This window comes from Arachis ipaensis, chromosome B7, assembly GCF_059453495.1.
Source record: "Arachis ipaensis isolate K30076 ecotype BB chromosome B7, ASM5945349v1, whole genome shotgun sequence".
Lineage (NCBI taxonomy): Eukaryota > Viridiplantae > Streptophyta > Magnoliopsida > Fabales > Fabaceae > Arachis > Arachis ipaensis.
In genome coordinates this window covers 86,765,500-86,780,587 of record NC_142442.1, presented here as the reverse complement: position 1 = coordinate 86,780,587, position 15,088 = coordinate 86,765,500, and positions in this window count along the sequence as shown.

Sequence of the window (15,088 nt, the reverse complement as noted above, 5' to 3'; positions counted from 1 at the left end):
CCGATCTCAAAACCAAAGCTACTCGGTCCACTCCTGAGGACAACTCTCGCAAGGATCAAGATCCATTCACTAGGGAGATCATGAAGACCAAAATCCCTAAGGACTTCAAACTTCTGGATATGGCTTTGTACGATGGCACTACAGATCCCAACCATCACCTCAGCAATTTCAGAAGTAGGATGTACCTCACCGACGCCTCAGATGCAGTTCGCTGTAAAGCATTTCTAACAACTCTTACAAAGACAGCAATTAGATGGTTCGACAATTTACCTCTGAGGTCCATCTCAAGCTTTGACGACTTAGCCAAAAATTTCCTGGCCAGATTCTCTATCCAAAAAGATAAGGCTAAGCACGCCCCCAGTCTATTAGGAATCAAGGAGATCGGGAAAGTCTTCGCAACTACATGGAAAGATTCAATAAAACATGTCTAGACATACAAAGCCTACCAATAGAGGCCGCCATCATGGGCCTCATCAATGGCCTACGAGAGGGACCTTTTAGCCAATCCATATCGAAGAAATACCCCACATATCTGAATAAAGTGCAAGAACGAGCGGAGAAATACATCAACATGGAGGAAAATTCTTGACTAGGAGAAACCTCAAAATCCGGATTCACCTATCCCCCCTGGGACAAGGATAATGAGTCCAAAAAGAAGGAAGATCGACATGGGAAAAAATTAAAAAATATCATAATTATACCCCTCTTCGGGTATCCCTTGTGGATATCTACAAAAAAGTCTGCCACAAAGAAAAAATACCCCCAGCTCGACCACTCAAAGGCAAAAAAGGAGGAAAAAATCGGACCGAATATTATGAATACGATCGACTCCGTGGGCATTCCACCAACGAATGTTTTGACTTAAAAAATCTCATAGAAAAATTAGTAAGAGAGGGAAAACTAGATCAGTATCTGGCTACCCGGGATGATGAGCAAAGAAAAAGGAGAAGGGACGAGGATGTTGGACGAACTGAGCAATCACCTCGTACACCAGAAAGACATGTCCATATGATACACAGAGGATTTGCAGGAGGGGGAATCTCCAAATCATCTCGCAAAAGATATCTCAAAGAAGTATATCATGTCAAGGGAAAGGAGGAAGCACCCGACATTCCGACAATTACGTTTACCAAAGAAGATGCATCAGGTGTCATCTCGGGACACGATGATCCCATGGTCATCACTATTATACTGGCAAATGCAAATCTTCACCGCACACTGATAGACCAAGGGAGCTCCGCCGACATCTTATTCAAAACTTCCTTCAACAAGCTCGGCTTAGAAGAAAAAGAGCTTAGAGCATATCCAAACAGCTTGTTCGGACTGGGAGACACCCAGTGCAACCACTGGAATACATTTCACTACACACAACCTTTAGAAAAGGAAACCAATCCAAAACACTCAAAATAGACTACATCGTGGTCGACGTGAGTTCAGCCTATAATGCCTTAATAGGTCGGACAACATTAAATCAACTCGGCGCAATAGTCTTAACTCCACATCTATGCATGAAATTCCCAACTGCAGAAGGGATAGCTACAATAAAAGCAGATCAAAAGATGGCGCGCCGTTGTTACAACGAAAGTCTAAACCTCAGAGGCAGAGGAGAAGAATTCCACACAATTGAACTTGGTGGAGTTCAGAGGCGAGAAGAACTCCGTCCACAACCTAAGAGGAAGTAGAGAAAGTCCAGATCGGAGACATCCCGGACAAAATAACCAATATTAGAACGATTATAAGAGGAGACATAAAAGAATCACTTGTACAGTTCTTACGAGATAACGTCGATCTCTTTGCATGGAAAGCTGCAGACATGCCAAGTATAGACCCCAAACTAATATGCCACAAGTTGGCGGTCTACCTAGGATCTCGGCCAATATAGCAGAGACGAAGAAAACTCGGGCCAGAATGATCTCAAGCTGTGGAAGAGCAGGTACAAGCCCTACTGGAGGCAAGATTCATAAGAGAAGTCAAGTACCCACTATGGCTAGCTAACGTCGTCTTGGTGAAAAAGTCAAATGGAAAGTGGCGAATGTGCACTGACTACACTAATCTCAACAAAGCCTGCCCAAAAGATCCTTATCCACTCCCAAGTATCGACGCTCTGGTGGATGCCTCATCCAGATATAAATACCTCTCGTTTATGGATGCATATTCCGGATACAATCAAATCCCAATGTATCCACCTGATCAAGAAAAAAACCCCGTTTCTAACACCAAAAGCAAACTACTGCTACATCGTAATGCCTTTTGGTCTTAAAAATGCAGGAGCTACTTATCAAACGTTAATGAATAAAGTCTTTTCAGATCATATCGGAAAGATCACAGAGGTCTATGTGGACGACATGTTGATAAAGATACAAAGCGAAGAGACATTATTGTCCGACCTGGCCCAAGTGTTCGACACTATAAGAAAGCATGGCATGCGACTCAATCCTACAAAATGCACCTTTGCAGTAGAAGCTGGCAAATTCTTGGGTTTTATGCTCACACAAAGAGAAATCGAGGTAAATCCGGATAAATGCCAGGTCATACTCGACATGAAGAGCCCAACTTGTGTCAAAGAGGTACAACAACTCAACGGGAGGTTGGCAGCCTTGTCCAGATTTCTAGCGGGATCAACAATAAGGTCTCTCCCCTTCTACGCCACTCTAAGAAAGGCAAAGAAGTTTGAATGGACAACGGAGTGCGATCAAACCTTCCAAGATTTCAAAAGATTCCTGGGGCAACTGCCTATCCTAACTCGACCACGAGAGGGAGAGCCACTCATATTGTAGCTCGCAGTAGGAAGTCGGGCAGTAGCCTCAGTACAAGTCCGGGAGGATGACAAGGGGAAACAACCTGTATACTTCATCAGTAAAGCACTACAAGGGTCCGAGCTAAACTACCAAAAAATAGAGAAATTTGCCTATGCTCTCATACTAACATCTTGACGACTTCGCCCGTACTTCCAAGCTCACACTATTAAGGTTCGGACCAACCAGCCCATAAAAGGGATATTGCAGAAAACAGATCTAGCAGGCAGAATCTTGCAATGGGCAGTCGAGTTGTCTGAGTTCGACCTCCAATACAAAGCTCGGACAGCCATCAAATCACAATACTTAGCCGACTTCATTGCAGAATTTACAAACACTCCGAAAACCCCCCACAGAATGGAATCCCTACGTGGACGGTTCCTCAAATAAAACTAGAAGCGACGCAGGTGTGATAATTGAAAGCAACCAAGGAACCCAAATTAAACTTTCCCTCAAATTCGGGTTCCCTGCCTCAAACAACCAGGCAGAATATGAAGCACTACTAGCTGGTTTGAAGCTGGCTAAAGAGGTCGGAGCTCAAAGGCTCATTATCTTCAGTGACTCACAGGTGGTCACTTCACAAATAACGGGGAGCTACCAAGCTAAGGATCCCACTATGAAAAAGTACCTGGGTAAAACCAGGGAACAGCTTGGACAACTCCGGGAATATGAGATCCACCACATACCCCGCGAACAGAATGTCCGAGCTGACGCACTCTCAAAGCTAGCCAGCACAAAACCAGGGGGCAACAATAGGAGCCTCATCCAAAAAATACTGCAGAGTCCGTCCATCTCAGAAGAAGAAAAAGTCCTAGCCATAACAGGTCAGGATCAAGGATGGATGACCCTCATAATTAACTACCTCAAAACAGAAACACTCCCCACAGATGAAAAGGAGGCAAAGAGGTTAAAGCGGGAGGCACAACACTACACTATCATAAATAATACTCTATACAAAAGAGGAATTTTAATACCATTGTTAAAATGTGTGCCGACTTCCAATACAAAGGAAGTTTTAGAAGAAATACACAGTGGCATTTGTGGCAACCATCTCGGAGCACAAGCACTTACCAAAAGATTACTCCGGACAGGATTTTATTGGCCAACTCTACAAAAGGAGGGCACAGAGTTTGTAAAGACATGTCTACCATGCCAAAAACATGCCAACTTTCACATCGCCCCGCCAGAGGAACTCATCAGCGTGACCTCACCATGGCCATTTGCAAAATAGGGACTCGACCCTCTCGGACCCTTCCCTCAGGGATCGGGACAAGTTAAATTCCTCATAGTAGGGGTAGACTACTTTACAAAGTGGATCGAGGCAGAACCCCTAGCTAATGCCACTGCTCAAAGAAGTCGAAAATTCCTATATAGAAACATTGTCACAAGGTTCGGGGTCCCATACTCCATCACCACAGATAATGGCATCCAATTTACAGATGCAGGCTTCAGAAAGTTAGTGGCCGACTTGAATATAAAACACCAATTTACTTCCGTAGAACATCCTCAAGCCAACGGACAAGCTGAAGTTGCCAACAAAGTGGTATTGGCTGGGCTAAAACGAAGATTACAGGACGCAAAGGGAGCCTAGGCTGAAGAGCTCTCACAAGTCCTATGGGCATATCGAACAACGCCACATTCTACCACAAAGGAATCACCCTTTCGGTTAGCTTACAGAATGGAGGCAATGATCCCAGTAGAGATCGAAGAAGGGTCGCCTAGAGTGGTCCATTACAATGAAGAGGCCAACTCCCAACTTCAAAGGGAAGAGCTCGACCTACTTCCTGAAATCCAAGAGAGAGCTCGGATCAGGGAAGAAGCACTAAAACGTCGAATGGCTTCCAGATATAATCAAAAGGTAGTGCCACAAGGTTTTGCTGAGAATGATCTCATCCTAATCCGAAATGATATCGCAAAAACTTGACCTGGATAAGGAAAGTTGGCAGCAAACTGGAAAGGACCCTACCGAGTCATAGAAGTACTTGGGAAGGGCTACTACAGACTGTCCGAACTCGAGGGGCGAGAGCTTCCCAGATCGTGGCACGCCTGCAACCTAAGAAGGTATTATAGCTAGGATGGTAAATGATCTCAGCATAGGATGCACTCTTTTTCCTGAAAAGGTTTTCTAATGAGGCACCAAGTTGAGATCCACGAATTATCTGACTTAAAAGGATAAAAAATCCGCATGTACATATTTGTATTTTCTTTTAAATAAAATATATTAGATGTTCTACAAGTTTTCAATATGCATTAATCTGAAACATTCATCGCCCGATTATAAAGCAACAGATCGGCAGAAAGTGAAAAACAAATTCACTGCACGATCACGATAAAGACCAACAGAGATGAAAACCAAATTCATCTAAAGGTCGACTAAACAAGGATTGAACCCACTTTCTACAAATTGACAAAGATGAAAACAGAATAATACAAGAAGTTATCGAAAGTGATCCGGAGAAAGGACCTGACGAGGTCTTGATAAGATGGATTGCTAAATAATAACTTAAAGATTGGCCGACACTAAGAAGTCGGACCAAGTCGACCAAAGTTATAAGTAAACCCTAGAAAGAGGTCTAGCCAACCCTATAAAAGAGGATTACTATAACTTAGAAGGGCTCGACATGACGAAGTCGGCCCAAAACATAAAGTTATAGAAGTAATCCCTGAAAGAGACCTGAACAAGGTCCAAGAAAGAGGATTACAAAAATAACTTAGAAGGACCCGACATGATGAAGTCGGCCCAAAACATAAAGTTATAGAAGTAATCCCTGAAAGAGACCTGCACAAGGTCCAAGAAAGAGGATTACAAAAATAACTTAGAAGGACCCGACATGACAAAGTCGGCCCAAAAACACGAAAGTTATAAAGGTAATCCCTGAAAGAGACTTGCACAAGGTCCAAGAAAGAGGATTACAAAAATAACTTAGAAGGACCCGACATGACAAAGTCGGCCCAAAAACACGAAAGTTATAAAGATAATCCCTGAAAGAGACCTGCACAAGGTCCAAGAAAGAGGATTACAAAAATAACTTAGAAGGGCCCGACATGACAAAGTCGGCCCAAAAACACGAAAGTTATAAAGGTAATCCCTGAAAGAGACCTAAACAAGGTCTAAGAAAGAGGATTACAAAAATAACTTAGAAGGACCCGACATGACGAAGTCGGCCCGAAAAACACAAAAGTTATAAAGATAATCCCTGAAAGAGGCCTGAACAAGGTCCAAGAAAGAGGATTACCAGACAACTTAAAAGAGCCTGACATGATGAAGTCGGCCCAAAACAGGAGATCACAAAAGTAATCCCTGAAAAAGATCTAAACAAAGTCCAAAGAGGATCACTAACAACAACTCGGACGAAACCAACACGACGAAACCGGCCTCCCAAAAGACCTTAAGTGTTATACAAGGCAAAGGAATCAAGCCTATCCAAAGAAGTCGGACAACAAAGGGTTCCAGCATTCACAAAACCTAGAAAGGTGCCAAGTCGAGTGCAGACAGACATAATATAAAAGCATAAAGTTATAATAATAACAAGCTTCAGAGGCCACCAAAATCAGCCCCAAAAGCTTGGAAACTACTTTGTTTTTCAAAATAAAGTTGCTAAACAAGCAACTAAAAGAGTGTCAACAGTCAGCAAACATCATTTACAAAATAAAGAGTTTAAAAAAGCTCACAAGACGGGCTATCTACACAAAGCATTCACACAATCAGGGAAGATCCGAAGGCTTCTCGGCAGCACGAGGTGAAGGAGGGCGAGTCTGAATAGGCACAGCATCCACAGTCCCATCATCCCGATTCAATATTTGACAGTCAGGATTTGACACGGGATGATCAACCTCAGCTGAAGGAGCGGAAGAAGTCGGCACTTTGGAGGCTTTGGCAGCAAGCACAGGGGGAGGTTCAACATCGTTGTCGTCAGGGACAATCTTGCCATCCTTTACAACATTGTCCAGACTGAAGAGAGTAAGGTTGGCCTCGGGAGCAAGAACTCGAACTTTCTCCTTCAGGTTCTCATAAGCAGCATTTACGCTGCCTACGAGGTGACCCTGGAGCTCAGCATAATCAATATGGGCAGACTCCAACTCCTCCCTAAGATGCATTACTTCCCTATAGGCCGTAACATAGCTATCCTTGTGCCTCAAGGCGGTATCCTCAGCCAACCTAACAGAAGCCGCCAAGGCAACAGAACTAGCCTTTTCGATCTCCAACTCCTTCTCCAGTTTGGTCACTTTCACTTGGAGCTCCTCCTTTACCCTTCATACGATCGAACTCTTGCTTAGCCTCCTCCATAAAAGCTTTGGTAGCATGAAGAGGGAGGTCTTGGGCAGTTCGGTACAAGGCAGCTCCCATATGCGCCATCTTGACGCTACTCCGAGTAATAAAATCCAAGTGGCGAAGGAGAGAAACATCGTCGGTAGGAATGGTACCGTAGGGACCAATCTGCTGATCGACGAACTCAACCGCATCAAATTCAGGGGCATCAAGGTTGAAAGGCTCAGTTGTTCTTTGTTTTTGGTTTGGAGGAGCACCAGAAGTAGCAACAGAAACTTGAGGAGGATCTGCCAAACGAACCCGGAGAGTAGAGATTCCTCACCCCCGGCGAGGTCGGTATGGCCGGCTTCGACTGAACCTGAGATGATCCCTCACCGGCCACCTTAGCTGAAACGTTTTGAGCTGCAGTAGCCTTTCTTGCCCTCTTAAAGGCCTTCATGGATTCCTTGTTCTTAATCATATCTGCAAACAAAACATCACAGCAGGAAACCATGTTACAATTCAATAAAAGAGCTTGTAAAGAAATAAACTCAACAAAACAAGAAAGGCCAAAATTGAACACTACCCAGCTCATCTCGAAGGAGTGAGGGGTCCCCTAAGAATTTCTTGGTATCAAGATAGGGAGGCTCCCCCCAATTCTCCTCCAACATAGTCACAAAGGCCTGCTCGACCTCGTCCAACATCTCTCAGGAATACCTCGACACAACAATGTTCTTTTGCCACTCTAAAGGAAAAGTGGGCTCATCATTCTCATCCAGAAAAAAGGGACGAGCTCCTTCAACAGCTCGGACCTTGAAGAAATAGTTCTTAAAATCACGAAACGACTTGTTATACATAGAAAAAAATTTCTTCCCTTGCGAAGCTCGGAAAGAAACCCAGGCAGCCTTTTTCTTCACTACCCCAGGTTTTGTCAAGACAAACAAATAAAAGAAAAGGGATTGCGAAGCAGGGACGTCAAACTCATGACACAGCAATTGAAAGATCTTTATAAAACCCCAAGAATTGGGGTGAAGTTGGGATGGAGCTACATTGCAAGACCACAACAGGTTGGTCTCAAAAGGAGTAAAAGGAATGGTGATATTCATCTGGCCAAAAAAGTAATTGTTCCGAGGGTTACCTGAAACTGGAGGTCGATCTCGGATGAGATCTTCTGTACTGGTCGGAGATAACGTGTCCGGCTGGCTAATGACGGCCGGAGCTGTTGGGTCCGACTCGTTGGACTTACTGCACTGTTGATCCTTGGCCACCGGAGAGTGGGGGGTACCTGCAAGAGACTCCGATGCCTAAGTTAGCACGGATATTAAGCAGGTTGTTATGTAGAATCAGAGTATGAGTTATACCTGGGTGCTCTAGCGTATTTATAGTAGCGTGGGCTGATCTTTCTGATAAGATAAGTTAGTTATCTTATCTTATCTTATCTTATCTTGAGTGAAGTCAGCTTATCTTCAAGGGAACCGCCTTTATCTCTATAGGCTGGGATTGCCTTTGGATTCTGGGTCGTGTTCCTCTATTTGGGCCCTTTTATTGGGCTTTGCTATCGTTTTGGCCGAGTTCTTCATAAAGAAGTCGGTCCGCTTGACCTGAACAAGTCGGTCGCTTCGCTACTGAACATCCCGGTTCGGACAACTCGACCCTGGGTTTGAACAGTGCCCCTGCTTGAGCTCGGTCTTCCGTTTGAGGTCGAGTTCTTGACTTTGGTCCTTCTTTAATGAAGCCGAACTTAAGCATTTTGTCGATTCCTTTGCAGAAGCTTTTTTGAATTTAGAGCGTTTTCCTTCTAAAAGTGCGCCCTTTTGTATTAGCGCTTTGTCCTGGGGAACGTGCGAGGGTATAATACCCTAATTAATTAGTATTAATTGCTCCGTTTTTCCTTTGGCTCTTTATTTTGATTTTTGAAAGCTCAGAGACGGTTTTTCTTCTTTTCTCTTTCGTAACTTCTTCACCATTTTCCTCCGTTTTTCTCGTTCTCTGTTTTTCACCCTCGTTTCCTCTTTTCCTTCGTGGCGGCGTTGCTTGACGATTCTTGGGACAACTTACCACTCCTTCATTCCTTTGAAGCTTTTCTCTTCTTCAGGTGAGTTCCATTCGCATTTTCTTTCTTTTTCGCTGCTTTTGGCCTTTTGTGATTAAGTTGCGATTTTTCTTTGAGGGAAGTTTGGATCTTTCTGCTTCTACTGTGCCTGGTTATAGTCGTAATGCATGCTCTAAATCTTTTTCGCCTTTCCTATTGCTTTAATGTGCTTAGGGCTTCTGCATGTTATTTCTCGTTTGTGCTTTTGATGATAATGCATCTGATTCTGGAAAAAAGGCTAGTGTCTTTGATGATTTCTTGTTTGGTATGCTCGGTGTTGGTGCTTGCTTTTGCTTGATTTCGAAAAAAGTTTGCGCCTTTCCGCTTGGTTATTTTTACTAAACTGTAGAAATAGTGCTTTCTTCTGATAAACTGTATGAGGGTGATCTTTTTTGCATTTTCGCTTTCTTGCATTTTCGCTTTCTTTTGTTTTCTTTCTGAGAGATGCCGGGGTGCGAGCTGTAGATTTTTCTTGGAAACTTTGCCTGATTATTGCCTCCAAAGGATGCCCCAAGATTTTGGTTTGAGTCTTGGGGTTTTCCTTTTCTGTGTGATCTCCTGCATCGTATTGAGTTGTTTTTCTCCCTTGTCCGAGATGTTTTTAGTAATCCCCTCTTCTTTTCTTACTTGTAGGATTTAGTTGGCCTCATGTCTTCTCGCAATAACATTGTAGAGATGTCTTCCAGAGTTCCCGAGGGGATGTCCGATTGGCTGGACTCCCTTGTTTTGTTGTGTGTTTCTATTGTGGATGCTGAATTTTGCACAGAGCTGAGGAAGCGCCATAGGATTTGTGCTAACAGTTCCTGCGAGGGTGATTATGAGCTTGTTGCTCCTGACTCTGATGAGAGAGTTTGTTTTCCGACTTCCGTCGAGGGGGAGCGTCCCTCTTTCTATGCTTATGAATACTTTTTTAGCCAATTGAACGTTACTTTCCCTTTTACTGCCTTTGAAACTGATTTGTTGTGGTCCTGCAACATTGCCCCATCCCAGCTGCATCCAAACTCCTGGGGTTTTATCAAGATATTTCAACTTCTTTGTCAGGAGTTGGATATAACACCTTCTGAAACTCTTTTCCTTTATCTTTTTGTCTCGGCCAAACCTGGGGGTTCCTCCAAAAAGAAACCTTCCTGGGTTTCTTTCAGGTCGGCCCAGGGGCATAAAATTTTTGCCATGTATGATGAGTCGTTTAAAGATTTTAAGAACTATTTCTTCCGAGTCCGTGCCATTGAGGGGGTTCGCCCCTTTTTTCTTGATGAAAATGATGAACCTGCTTGTCCTCTGGAGTGGCAAAAGAATGTAAGAGTGCCACGTTACACGTGGCAAATGCTTAGTGAGGTTGAGCGGGCCTTTGTGGTCGTTCTTGAAGATTTGTGGGGGAAGCCACCCCACCTCGACACGAAGAGATTTTTGAGTGATCCATCTTTGGTTCGGGCTGCTTTGGGTACTGCCTGATTTGTTTTTATACTTGCTCTCAGGCTTTGTTTTTCCTGTGTTGTAACTTGTCTTTGTTTTTTGTGTTTTTCAGAGATGTCAAAGAATAATGATTCTATGAGAGCCTATAAGAAGGCAAAGAAGGCGACCGCAGCACTAAACCTCTCGGCCAAAGCGGCCGGAGAGGGGTCTTCTCAGCTTCTGGTTAAACCTCCTATACCGAGTTCTCCCAGGCCGAGGAGAGCAATTCCTACTCCTTGGGTCCGTCAGGTCGATCCTCCACAATCTTCCGTTGCTGCTTCCGGTCCCCCTCTTAATAAGAAGCAAAGAACAACTGAACCTTTCAACCTTGATGCTCCTGACTTAGATGCAGTTGAGTTTGTAGATCAACAAATCGGCCCTTATGGTGTTCTTCCGATGGATGACGTGTCGATTCTTCATCATTTTGATTATATCACCCGGAGTGGTATCAAGTTGGCACACATGGGGGCGGCTCTATACCGGACTGCTCAAAGTCTTCCTCTCCATGCTACTAAAGCTACTATGGAGGAGGCCAAACAGGAGTTTGATCGGATGAAGGATTTAAAGGGGGAGCTTGAAGTAAGGGTGGCCAGGTTGGAGAAAGATTTGGAAAATAAAAAGGCTATTTCTACTTCCTTGGCTGGCTCTCTGAAACTGGCCGAAGACACGGCTATACGGCATAAGGATAGTTATTTGACGTCTTACCGGGAGGTGTTGCGACTGAGAGAAGAGTTGGAGAATGCCCGGGCTAATTATTCCGAACTCCAAGGTCATCTTGTTGGCAGTGTAACTGTTGCCTATGAGAACCTGAGGGAACAAGTTCGGGTTATTGCTCCCGAGGCCGACCTGACCCTCTTTAGCTTGGAGAACGTTGTCAGGGATGGCAAGGTTTTCCCTGATGACGAGGATGAGGATGATGTCGATCCTCCCCCTGTGGCCTCTACCAAGGTGTCGACTTCTGCTGTCCCTGCCGAGGTTGGTCCTCCTGCTTCTGACCCCGACTGCCAGATCTTGAACCGGGATGACGGTACTGTAGATGCCGTTCCTCTCCAGACTCGGCCTCCGTCTCCTCAGCCTGATGCTGCTAAAAAATCTTCTGACTCTTAGTTTTAATCTTTATTTCGGATATGTAGTTGGCCCGGCTTGTGGGCTTTTTTAAACTCTTTATGTTTTGCTAACACTTTCTTGTTGCTTGCCTAGCAACTTTTGTTTTTTATGAAAACAAATGGTAGCATGCTTCTACTTTTGCGGTAGGTTTTGGTTGCCTCCGAGGCTTTTTTAATCTTGTGGATGATAACTTTGTCTTTTGTGTTTGACTTGGTATTTCTTTTCTGTGAATGTTGGAACCCTACGGCTTAACCTCTTTTGGATTGCTTTTGTATTTTGTATTTGAATCCTTCAAGTTGGTCTCCGAGTTGTTTTCGCAGTCCATTTCCAAGTTATATTTGTAATCCATTTCTTGGATCTTTGTCAGATCTCTTTCAGGAACTATTTTGATAACTTGTTTGTAGTAGGAGTCCGATTTGGTTGTATCGGTCTCCTTTAATTTATTTGTAGTCCTCTTTCCTGGATCTTTGTCAGATCTCTTTCAGGGACTACTTTGATAACTTTTAGTAGTAGGAGTCCGACTTGGTTATATTGGTCTTCTTTAAGTTATTTGTAGTCCTCTTTCTTGGATCTTTATCAGATCTCTTTCAGGGACTACTTTGATAACTTTTAGTAGTAGGAGTCCGACTTGGTTATATCGGTCTCCTTTAAGTTATTTGTAGTCCTCTTTCTTGGATCTTTGTCAGATCTTTTTCAGGGACTACTTTGATAACTTTTAGTAGTAGGAGTCCGACTTGGTTATATCGGTCTCCTTTAAGTTATTTGTAGTCCTCTTTCTTGGATCTTTGTCAGATCTCTTTCAGGGACTACTTTGATAACTTTTAGTTTGGGCTGACTTTGTCATGTCGAGCCCTTCTGAGTTAAAGTAATCCTCTTTAATAGGGTTGGCCAGACCTCTTTCCAGGGTTTACTTATAACTCGGGTTGACTTGGTCCGACTTCTCAATGTCGGCCAGTCTTAAAGTTATTATTTTAGTGATCCGTAGGACCTCATCAGGTTCTTTTTTTTTTTAGATCACTTTTGATAACTTCTTACATTATTCTGTGTTCATCTTTGCCGATTTGTAGAAAGTGGTTGTCATCTCTAGATCGTCCTTTGGGTGAATCGCGTTTTCACCTTTATCGGACGGTTTGCCTTTACCGTGATCGTGCAGTGAAATTGTTTTTCACTTTCTGCCGATTTGTCGCTTTATAATCGGACGATGAATGCTTCAGATTAATGTGTCTTGAAATCTTTGTAGAATGTCTCAAATATATTTTATTAAAAGAAAAAGTAGAAATATATACATATGGGATTGTCTGAGTCTCAACTTGGTGCCTCATTAAAAAACCTTTTTAGAAAAAAGAGTGCATCCAATGATGAGATCTCTTATATCCTTTTTTTCTAACTGTAGTACCTTCTAAGGTTGCAGGCGTGCCATGACCTGAGAAGCTCTCGTCCGTCAAGTTCAGACAGTCTGTAGTAGCCCTTTCCAAGTACTGCTATAACTCGGTAGGGTCCTTTCCAGTTTGCCGCCAGCTTTCCTTCTCCCAGTCGAGTTGTTCCGATATCATTTCGGATTAGGATAAGATCATTCTCCGCAAAACTTCTCGGCACCACCTTTTGATTGTATCTGGAAGCCATTCGGCGTTTTAGGGCTTCTTCCTTGATCCGAGCTCTTTCTTGTATTTCGGGTAACAAGTCGAGCTCTTCTCTTTGGAGTTGGGAGTTTGCTCCTTCATTGTAGTGAACTACTCTTGGCGATCCTTCCTCAATTTCTACTGGAATCATTGCTTCCGTTTCGTATGCTAATCGGAAGGGGGATTCCTTCGTGGTGGAATGTGGAGTTGTTCGATATGCCCATAAGACCTGTGGAAGCTCTTCTGCCCAGGCTCCTTTTGCATTTTGTAATCTCCGTTTTAGCCCAGCCAATATGACTTTGTTAGCCGCCTCGGCCTGTCCATTGGCTTGTGGATGCTCAACGGAGGTGTACTGGTGCTTTATATTCAAATCGGCTACTAGTTTTCTGAAACCTGCATCCGTGAATTGAGTGCCATTGTCTGTAGTTATCGAGTATGGAATCCCGAATCTCGTGACAATGTTTCTATATAAGAATTTTCGACTCCTTTGAGCGGTGGCATTGGCTAGGGGCTCTGCCTCAATCCACTTTGTAAAGTAATCTACTCCCACTATGAGAAATTTAACTTGTCCTGATCCCTGTGGGAATGGGCCGAGAAGATCGAGTCCCCATTTTGCAAATGGCCAAGGTGAAGTCACGCTGATGAGCTCTTCTGGCGGGGCGATGTGAAAATTGACATGTTTTTGACATGGTGGACATGTCTTTACAAATTCTGTGACTTCTTTCTGTAGAGTTGGCCAATAAAATCCTACCCGGAGTACTTTTTTGGCGAGAGCTCGCGCTCCGAGATGATTGCCACAAATGCCGCTATGTATTTCTTCTAGCACTTCCTTTGTGTTGGAGGTCGGCACACATTTTAGTAAAGGTATTGAGATTCCTCTTTTGTACAGGATGTTGTTTATGATGGTGTAGTACTGTGCCTCCCTTTTTAACTTTTTTGCCTCCTTTTCTTCTGCGGGGAGTGTTCCTTCTTTGAGGTATTTGACTATGGGGGTCATCCATCCTTGGTCCCGACTTGTTATGGCCAGGACTTGTTCTTCTTCCGAGATTGACGGGTTTTGCAACATTTCCTGGATGAGGCTTCTATTGTTGCCCCCTGGTTTGGTGCTGGCTAGTTTTGAGAGTGCATCAGCTCGGGCATTTCGTTTGCGGGTATGTGGCAGATCTTGTATTCCCCGACTTGTCCGAGTAGTTCCTTGGTTTTGTCTAAATATTTTTTCATGGTGGAGTCTTTGGCTTGGTAGCTCCCTGTTATTTGTGATGTGATCACTTGTGAATCGCTGTAAATGTTGAGTTTTTGAGCTCCGACCTCTTTAGCCAGCTTTAAACCAGCTAATAGTGCTTCATATTCCGCTTGGTTATTGGAGGCCGGGAACCCGAACTTGAGGGAAAGCTCAACTTGGGTTCCTTGGTTGCTTTCTATTATCACGCCTACGCCGCTTCCAGTTTTATTTGAGGAACCGTCCACGTAGAGATTCCATTCCGCGGGAGTTTCCGGGGTATCTGTGAATTCTGTGATGAAGTCGGCCAGATACTGTGACTTGATGGCCGTCCGAGCTTCATATTGGAGGTCGAACTCCGATACCTCGACTGCCCATTGTAGAATTCTGCCTGCTAAATCTGTTTTTTGCAGTATTCCTTTTATGGGCTGGTTAGTTCTAACCTTAATGGTATGAGCCTGAAAGTACGGGCGGAGTTGTCGAGATGTTAGGATGAGAGTATAGGCAAATTTTTCTATTTTCTGGTAGTTCAGCTCGGATCCCTGTAGTGCTTTG